The following is a 9,891-nucleotide window of genomic DNA, read 5'->3' on the forward strand; positions in this document are numbered from 1 at the left end:
AAATTAAGAAGGTAAACCTTCCCCTCACTTTGACACTCAGAAATAAGAAAGGGATCAATCCATACCTGGGGTCTAGTGCCTCAGGATTTTCAGAATACTGTCATAAAACTGTCTGGGGAACACTGTGGGAAATGGGAGTGGCTTAAATACCCTGTCCTGGTTGCCAGCTGTGTGCCTGAGGCCTGTATGGCATGAGCCTCCTAGACACTGAGTAATTCAGTTGTCTCAACAATCCTATTAAAAGGATATTGTATCCCCATTTTTTAAAAAAAAATTTTTAATTTTTAATTATTATGATTATTTTTTATTTTTGAGGAGGGGAGGAAATTAGGTTTATTTATTTATTTTAATGAAAGTACTGGGAATTGAACCTAGGACCTCCTACATGCTAAGCACGTGCTATACCACTGAGCTATACCCTCCCCTCTGTACCCCCCATTTTCACAGAAAAGAATACGAAGGTTCACAGATACTGATCACACAGCCAGGCTAGGACAGAATCAGATCCAAGAGTTCTGTCGGATTCTGTGGTCTGTGATGTCTTCTCCTTTCTGGGTTCCCTTCCCGCTCCTTTGCACGATTTTTTTTTTAACCTGTAGAGAATTACTCAGCCTAAAACTGCATGAGCTGCATAGAGGAGTTTCCACAGCTACCTTCTCCGCCCGAGGCATCAGACACTGAGAGCAGTGGTTCTGAGTGTGGTCCCTGGACCAGCAGCCTTGGCATCACCTAGAACTTGTCAGACACGAACATTCTCAGGCCCCACCCCAGAACTGGTGACTAGGAAACCCCAGGGTGGGGTCCCAGCAATCCGGGTGGTAACAAACCCTCCAGGGGATTCTGAGGAGACCAGTGACTTGGAGGGTTTCCCTGGGGATCTTCACCAGGGCATCTCCAAGAAGTACCCTGGAGTAATTAAGGAAGTGATCAAGAACTCTCCAGGGTTCGGCATTCCATGGGTGGCAGCGCATTTCCTGAGGGACGGCACAGGGACCTCTGGCATGCCTGCGGCGTGCCCCTGGCACCACAGGAAACCCCCACCCTCTGGGGGCTGCCAAGCCCCAAACAGCTGGCCTTGGCTCTCTGGGGCTTATAAACGAGGCTGGCCGGTTCTCCCTCACCATTGCAGGGCAAGACATCGGCCAGCCGGGGCCCTGGTTGTCACCTTCCCTCCATTTTCCAGTCCTCTTCCTGGAGGGGAGACTGCTCTGGCGAGAGTTTGTCCAGGCTGAAGCTGGGGGGACCGGGGCCTCATATTTGGAGGGGCAGTGATCCTACCCCTGGGGAAGCTGCGGACTTGCTGAGGAGCAGGTGGAGAGCCAAAGATGTTGAGCCAGAGGGAAGAACCCCAGCAGATGCCAACCCAGAGGAGGAGGGCAGAAGCGATGTCCCGGCAGCCTGCGCCACAAGGGGCAGAAAGCAGAGAGGGGCTCGTACACACCTGAGACCAGCGTCGTGGGCCAGGAGCCACACATCAGGATCATCTGGGGAAAATGACGGAGGTCAGAGCCCTTCCAAGTTTGTGAAGAATGCTTTGGCTGGCTGACACAGCCAGTCCCTACACCGCGATTTGCAAACCATTGTTGACTTCTCTGGTATGATGAGCGCCCACTCTGTATCAGGGCCAGCAGGGGGCGGGTCACCTGGGATTTGTGTGCATTTTCATTAAAAAGTTACAGCTTGAAACAATTTTTTTATTCATTAGTATATTGGTTTGGCTGTTTTCACATAGATGAGAAAGAGGGCTAAACCAGATAGACGAGTCATTGCTCTTCTACAGAAAAGTCAGAGCTCGGTGGGCATCCGGATTGGTGTGCTGGCTGGAGCCACAATGCTACCCCAAGACCCAGGTCCCTTCTTTCGTGTTGTCTGCCATCCCTCGGGGTGCTGTCCCCATCTGCAGGATCAAAACTGGTTCCCAAGGACCATATGTAGGCCAGGCCTCAGGAAGAGGGGAAAAGGAAGCAGAGTGCTTGTCAGTCAGCTCGGTCTGCTGTAACAAAACACCATGGGCTGGGTGCCTTAAACAACAGACAGTTGTTTCTCTCAGGCTGGAGGCTGGAAGTCGGAGATCAGGATGCCAGGGGATGGGTTCTGCTGAGGGTCCTCTCCTCCTGGCTTGTGGATGGCCATCTTCCTGCTGCATCCTCACATGGTGGAGAGAGGACAGAGCTCTGATCTCTTTCCTCCTTATAAAGGTCCTAATCCTGTCGTGGGGCCCTACCTTCATGGCCTTATCTAAACGTAATTACCTCCCAAAGGTCCCACCTCCTAGTATCATTACCTAGGTTTAGGGCTTCAACAGGTGAATTTGGGTGGGGGTGGGGGGGAAACCGACACTAAAACCACAGCCCAGGGCCAACAGCTTCCTTTTAATAATGTAACCCTGAGGTGGTAGATGTTATTTTCACTCACATCCTATTGGCCAGCATCTGATCATAGGGCCACATCTGTGGCCAGGGAGGTGGGGGAAGTAAAATCTTTTATCTGGGTAGCCATTGCCCCGCTAAAATTTGGGGAGTTTGGTTCTTGAATGGAAAAGCAGAGAACTGATCCTGAGAGTTAATCAGATGTCTTTCCAGAAGGCTGGGCTCACTCTACCTCTCTTCCCCCAGCCAACCCTCTCTATCCTCATGCTGTGTCCACTGTCCTGCCTTCGTATGCATGCCGCCCTCCGGTGTTCATGCCCATGGTCCTAGACATTGGGAAGGTCTCTCAGAAGCTGTGACCAGGTCTGTATCTGCCACACGGGATGTCATATTTTAAGCTGCCTGGGGCTATGCTTCCTTGGGTGGGGGTGGAGGAGTGAGGGTGAAGGTAAGAGCTCGATAAACAGCAGGCGCCTGTGGTCCTGGACTCACTCCTAGTACCTGCTCGCACATCGATTTGAGACACTTCCCTGGATTCTTAAAATAGGGATTCCCAGTTTTGCTTGTTTGTCTCTAGGCTCTCATTGGATCAGTATGTATTTACCTGCATTTTCTACACCATAAACACCTGTGTCACTACATAATAAAATCCAACAACCCTATAGCACCTGACTCATCATATATTCTTACACAGCAAAAATTCTCAAATTTAATGGGCAAATCATTCAACAAGAGTTTTTAGATAGTGGGCTATGGGGCAAGTTTGCGGTTGAATTTCTAGCCTCTAGCATAAAATGGGCAAACAATAAATATTTTCTGAAAGAACGAACAATTAGCCAATGATGAATAAAATTCATTTGGAGATGAAGTAAACTGTCCTAAAAGAGTTCGTTATTCAGTGGGGGAAATGAACCTGCAAACAAGAGCTCATAACATCATTCTGGGAGTGTCTGGCTGCCTGACTCCACTTTCTTGTCCCACCGCACCCCTGGCTTTCCAGTGTGGGAAGGTGTATTGTCCATCTACCGGATCAATCCACTCTTTATGGGTTCACTCCTTACGGGCAAACCACCCTTCACCCTGGAGGTTTCTCAATAGCAGTAGTGCAGACATTCTGGATCTGTAATTCTTTGCTGTCGTTTGCATCGTGGGATGGGTAGCAGCATCCCTGGCCTCTACCCACCTGATGCCTGTTTTACTCTAGTTGCGATGCCTTCCTCCAGTTATGGTAACCAAATATTCCTGCAGGCGTCACCAGATGTCTCCTGGAGGGCGAAACTGCCCTCGACTGAGAAAGACTGGTAAGCCCACCAGCCATCTCTTCTGCAAGGCTCACTGCAGATGCTGACCAAGAACTTGTCCAAGTACTTGACGATGAGTCAGTGCGGTTTCCAGCTCATGCAGGAAGTTGAACTTCTCACTTGGTGAAAATATATGTCTTATTCCTAAACGTTCACAACAGAATGACAACTCTGCCTCCTTCACGTCTGGTTTTAAAGCATATGGTTCTCACTCGAACAAACAATCCCAAATCTCTGCACTAAAGACAGTGATTAGAAATTAATTCAAGAATCAATGAAAACCAGGGGCTGCCAGGATTCGCTTGTAGGCACCTGATCTTTGAGAGGCAGATAAATGACCATGTTTATGTCTGTAGGCACATTGTTATGCACAAATTTACTGCACATCAGAATTAACTGGAGGATTTGTTTAAATGCATGTTTGGCCCCATTTCCAGAGATTCTGATTCAGTAGTTTTGGGATAAAACTCAGGAAGCCACATTTTGTAAAAAAGCCCTTCCAGGTCATCCACAGGCTACACTTTGAGAACTGGTATTTATTCCTCCGAGAACTATTTCTGTGTGAAATTCGACAATCAGAAAGAAAAGCTCTAGGATCATATTATCTCAGCCCCCTTAAGGAATGCCTTTGATATGTCACAACTTAAGGCTGTCTGTTCAGACTTTCTAATAAACGTGGTTGAAAAAGTGCTTGTTTTGTCTTCAAAATTCTGGACGTTATCCATGGCGTCACTTGCTCTGCCTGCATCCTTACTCACACGTGGGGTGAATTTCTTCTGGGGTTTAGTTAAGACAGTGTTTTCTCCACAAAAGCTGTGTGTGTATATTTATATATTTTAGAGGGTGATGGGGCAAGGAAATACAACTAAAGTTTGTAATCTAATGCATGTCCCTTTTTCCTTTAGCGTCTATTAGTCCCTGGTCTTGCTGTGACTTGCTCCCAGATGCGTTGCTGTGCCCAGTTCCAAAACCATGGAATCCCAACTTGGTAAGATATTGAAAACTGATCTCCATTCGGGGGAACTCCAATGTGGTCATAACTGTGCTCCTTTAGAAGCTTTTAATAAGAGCCCCAGCCTGTGTCATGGTTGGCCTTAACTGTCTCCTGCTTGGGTCCTGGCTTTCTCTCCAGTTCGTACCAGGACAAAGCCGGCCCCTAAGCCCAGCCTGGCTGCCCTTTTCCTTGCTTCTTGCCAGCTCTTCATCCCACCTCTTGGGAGCTGGATCCTGTTTTTATCATCATTCCAGCCACATTCCTGTCTCCAAAGCAAGATTCACTGATGACCATGAAGCCTCATCCCTGATATCCATCAACATCAACATTCACAATGGCCCAGAGGTCCCACCCAACTAGAGAGAAAGAGCAGCACCATTTCCCTCGTGAACAGAAAGTTTATGGGACAATTTCACAATCACTGCAATTAATTTATAAGGTAACAGGCTTCCCCTATGTCTTAGAGTTCTCTAGAGATATCTTCCTAGCTGCCTGTCTGTCTGTCTATCTATCTATCTTGTGCATGCAGAGCATGTGCTCTACCACTGAGCTATACCCGCCCCTACAGCGATAAGTTTTAAATTTCTACTGATTAGTACATTTTATTAGTCACAACACCAAACTGGTTAAATAGTTCCCTTGTTTCTAACAAATGGGAAATAATTCATGGCTAAGTGATGGCTATGTCATGTTTCATTGTGGTTGTTTCTCATTAACCAAGGCGGGTCTCTTGTTAAGACTGATGAGCTTAAACTGATTTGATCAGCCTAACGGAAAGCAGAGCACGTTTTGTAAAGGAGTAAACCATAAAGACTCCTTCTGACAGAGAGGCAGGCTCGCTGAGATGGCAGCATTTCACCTAAGGCATGTGTTTTCATCTCTTTCTCTCAAACTCACTATTAACTTCCCCTTTTTGTCCAGCACTGTTTCCCGATTCACTGTTAGGACTCCACAGCTCCAAGATAAAGCATTAGTCAGGACTTTTTTAGTTGCAAAGGAATGAAATCCCAGTTCAGAATGACTGGAGGAAAGATGAGAATTCAGGATTCATATAGGGGAACTTGACGTCAGGTACTTAGGGTATGGGGCTCAGCTGGTCTCTTAAGAGCTCCTGCCCATCTTTTCTGTGGGTCAGTTTTGTTCTAGGGAAGCTCATGGTAACAAATGGCTGTCAATAGCTATGGCTTTATCAAGTCTTACCTTCTCAGGATGCCCAGCAAAATTTCCCTTCCCCCAACAGTTCTAACAAAAGTCCTAGCTTTGAGTCCCATTTGTTCCAATTGGCCTGGGTTACAAACCACCTCAAAAGCCAGGGCTGTGGCCAGACCCACAAAACCCAGTTGGACTCCGAGTGGGGAGAGGAGTGGATACAGGGCAGGATAGACCATAGATGTCCATTAAAGAGGGGCTAAGTTTGCAGCCTTCAAAGGTCAAGCCTGAAAGGATGCACACAGTGGATCCACTCAATGCCGTGTGTGCCCACACCAAGCTCTGGCTCACCTGAGTCCTCGAGAAGTGCCTGGTGTGGCATCTGGGTTTCACGTCTTGGTTGCATCTTGCCCTCCTGGCTCTAGACCTTTGGCTGTGATGGTGCTTTGAGTTGGGGGCCTTGTTGGGGCCCTCAGGAGCCCTTCTGTTCCCCTTTCCAACTCTGGCTCCAGCAGCCACCCCTCTTCTCACTGTCACACCTCAAGTTTTTCATACACTGTCCCTGACCTATGCACCTAGAGTTTCAAACATGATGACCCAACACTTGTGCTAACAGGTAGACTGTATGAGCTCTGGACTCAACTCTGCTGGTATCCAGATGTTGCCCGTTGGATTCATTAAATGCCGCCACACATCACCGTGAAGAGGAAACAAAAACCAGGCAGAGACTTGGAGGTTTGAGGAGAGCCACACCCACCCCACCCTCTTCTCTTGGGTTCCCTGTAGGCACAGCCTGCCTCTGGGGAGCCGTAATGGGGAGTGTTGTCCCAGCCGCCATGACCCTCCATTATGTTTAAGTAGCTGCAGCCTGTAGCCGGAACAAAAGACAAATGAAAACTTTCTCTGCCTGACATTGAAAAAATTATTGGCATGTCATATGGTAATTCATTAAAGAATTCTCATTCATCAAAACAATTCATTTTTGTTTGAAGAGGCTGAATAAGCAGTTTCTGGCTGATTTCACCGTCAGCCTCTCTGGCCACATGTGGCTCCAGTTCATTTGCAGTAATTTTATGCCTAAATATTAAGAGCTTTGTGGGCATATGTGGAATATTTTAAATCAAATTGGGCTGTTTTACTTAGATACCCCTTTTATATTCTTTCTTTTACAATTCTAATACCCAGGACTGGAATTTAATCACTTTTTTTTTTTTTTTAAGATGGAAAGATACACACCAGGGCTTGGGTTCTTTCTTTTTCAGAAATTGAAATCTACCCAATTGATTTGAATCCACTGCTGAACTGAGCACAGGAAACTGATTTCTGGCTAATTGAAAAAGATTTTTTTTATAATAATAGTGCGAACTAAGGGGAATTGTCGTTTCAGAGTTTCTTACACTCCTGAGCCTTAATTAAACTTTGTAAATGTGTGCCTTTACAAACTCCATCATTATGAAACACATCTAGTTCCCTTTCTGTGTAGCTGTGTTTTAGCACCACAGAAATATAACTGTTGGATTTTCCCAAAGTTCTTTCTCAAAAATCTTTAGTCAGAAGTATTTCCCAATACCTAATTTGTATTATTCATCTAAAAGATTCTAACTTTTAAAAGGCTCCATTTTCCTTTTTTTTAGGCTTTTAGCTGATTCTCCCATCATCCTGGTTCCCTTAACAAGCCTCTTAGTAGCTCTTTCTCTTGCCTCTCATGACTTTTTTTTAACCTCCACCCCCCCCTCACAAAACGGGATTTGTAAGCTCCAAATGCTACCTGAGGCCACACAGGTATTTTAAATGGGTGAATAGGTTGGGAACAATAGCAGGTGTGTGGGGACACTGGGAAACCAGAGACTCCTGGCTGATGTGAAGGCTGCCACCATTCAACTCCGGCATGGAGTCCTCATGGGAGAATGCATCATGAGACTGGCCAGATCTCACACTTTCAAGGGAAGTCAGAAATCTAGATTTTAGTGTGATTTTAAAATAGCCAATTATTAAAATATTTTAAGATTACTCCCCCCTGTCAACTATCCTTAAGTCACTAGAAATACCCATGCTTTAACCAAGTTTGCTTCCATTAACATCTGATTATGTCACTCTGATTTTGCCCCTGCCCACTCCCTCCAGACTCGGCTCAGTCGTGTGCAGTAACCCGGTAAGTCTCTAGGGAAGGAGAGCCCTTCTCTGCCCTCACAGCCATTTCAGGCACTGGGACCAGAGCTCTTCCTGGGAGCTGGTGAGTGCCCCTGGCCCTGCACTTTGCCGTGAGCCTCTGGACCGTGAGTGGGGATGTAGCTGGTTAAGAGAGAGGTGGCTCTGCCCACTGAGGCCAGAAAAAAAAAAGAGCAGCTGAATTCTAGTCTCCATCTGTCCTCTCCTCCCTTCTTTTCACTCTCACTGTCACCTCACCCTCTATTTGTCCAACATCTCCACTGCCACTACCAACGCCAGGCAGGGCTAGATAAAGGCACATCTCTGTTACACACACAGACTCACACACACACACACATCTACACATGGACACACACACATTCACATACAGACACACACAGGCTCACATGCACACATTTACACAGGGACACAGACATAGAAACACACATTCGCACAGACACACACACACACTGCTACCATTTCCTGATTTGTTTTCTGTTTCTCACCTGCTCTCACTGTTCATTTTCTTGATCTCATCTGTACAAAATTCCTGGTGTGTCTGAGATTTCCAGGGCTGCAAAGAAACCAAAGTGATAGGTTCTTAATTCTATCCGTTCCCCTGATCAGTCCACAAATTGGGATAATTGAAAGTTAACTTTATCATAGTACTTGCACTTGGGATTTATATAGTATTTAAATTTCTAAAAGCACTTTTGGAGTTATCATTTTAATTTAACTTTACAAATAAACCCTGTGGCTCTAGTAGTGAGATAGCGGCACCCTCTTTGATTAGATCAGGAAACTCCTGTTGGGCTCAGAGACTTGCCTGACATTAGGGATCAGGTACATGAGGGTATCCAAAGAAATTCTGATGTCAAATATTAAAATAGGATATTAGTTGATGTGTATTTTCCCAGAATTATGTCTCTCTTCCTGCTATTTCACTCTTTTTAACAAAAATAGTTCATTACCAATGTTATCTATACATATGATGGAGTACTATCACGTAATTGACTATGCTGTTCCAATTTTTGGTCTGGTTAAGCCGACCAGTGTACGTACGATGCCACTCAGTCAGTTAGCAGAAGGTCAAGGACAAGTATTTTATTCCTGAGCAAGATGATTTGTTTGTTGTTTATAACTAGATCAGGCCAAGCAATACAGAAAGAAGGGTAAATGTGAAGTTTTCAGGTAACATACCTGTTTGTGTATACTTTGCTGAATTTTTGGAAAGCACTACGCAGCTAATTTATTGCTAACTTATGCTCTAGCAAGATCTTCTTTTGAAAAGCTACATCAATTAGAATTTTTTTGGTTACAACCGCTCTCATAAAACTCAATGGAATATAGATTTTAAAAAACGTATTATCTCCCCCAATGGCCAAAGTTGGAACAATTTGAGCAACAAAAAAAGAGTCGTATTGGTCGTATTAGCACAAAACATAAAATAAATGTCCATGAGTCCGTACAGATATAAATGAATGACTGAGTAAATAAATAAATGGGGGAAAGAGACACATCTCCTGTTCAGAAGAATTCCAAACAATTTATGTAACTACTCCACCCTCGAGGGGAATGTCGGCTCTTTACTCCTTAAGTGTGGGCTGCTTGTAGTGATGTCTGTGGAGAGGACAGTATGGAAAAAGGGGAGAAGTCCGTGTACAGTGGAGAAACTCGGCACGCACAACCCCAGGCAGGAGGTCAAGGTTAGTATCAACAGTCTTAAGTCCTGTTGATCGTGTGTACCCTTGATGTGATGTGAGGAAAACAGCACGTACCTGTGTGGTCTTCCTCCCCCCTAAACTCATCATCCTGGTATAATCATGAGCAGAACACCAGGAAAATCCCTCCTAGAGAATCCTTTGCTAGTACTCCTCCAAACTGTCAAGGTCTTAAAACCCAGGAAAGTCTGAGAAACTGTCACGGCCTC

At 45.5% G+C, this 9,891-nt stretch overlaps 1 long non-coding RNA gene across 1 annotated transcript; it reads left to right on the forward strand.

Annotated features, from left to right (window-relative positions):
- The first annotated feature begins 481 nt into the window (after positions 1-481).
- Positions 482-8,396, forward strand: LOC116659248. Its single transcript, XR_004314486.1, has 4 exons — positions 482-1,502; positions 2,616-2,732; positions 4,576-5,103; positions 6,430-8,396. It is a non-coding gene; the product is annotated as an uncharacterized LOC116659248 (long non-coding RNA).
- Positions 8,397-9,891: the final 1,495 nt, after the last annotated feature.

The sequence above is a fragment of the Camelus ferus genome, chromosome 23 (genome assembly GCF_009834535.1).
Source record: "Camelus ferus isolate YT-003-E chromosome 23, BCGSAC_Cfer_1.0, whole genome shotgun sequence".
Classification (NCBI taxonomy): Eukaryota; Metazoa; Chordata; class Mammalia; order Artiodactyla; family Camelidae; genus Camelus; species Camelus ferus.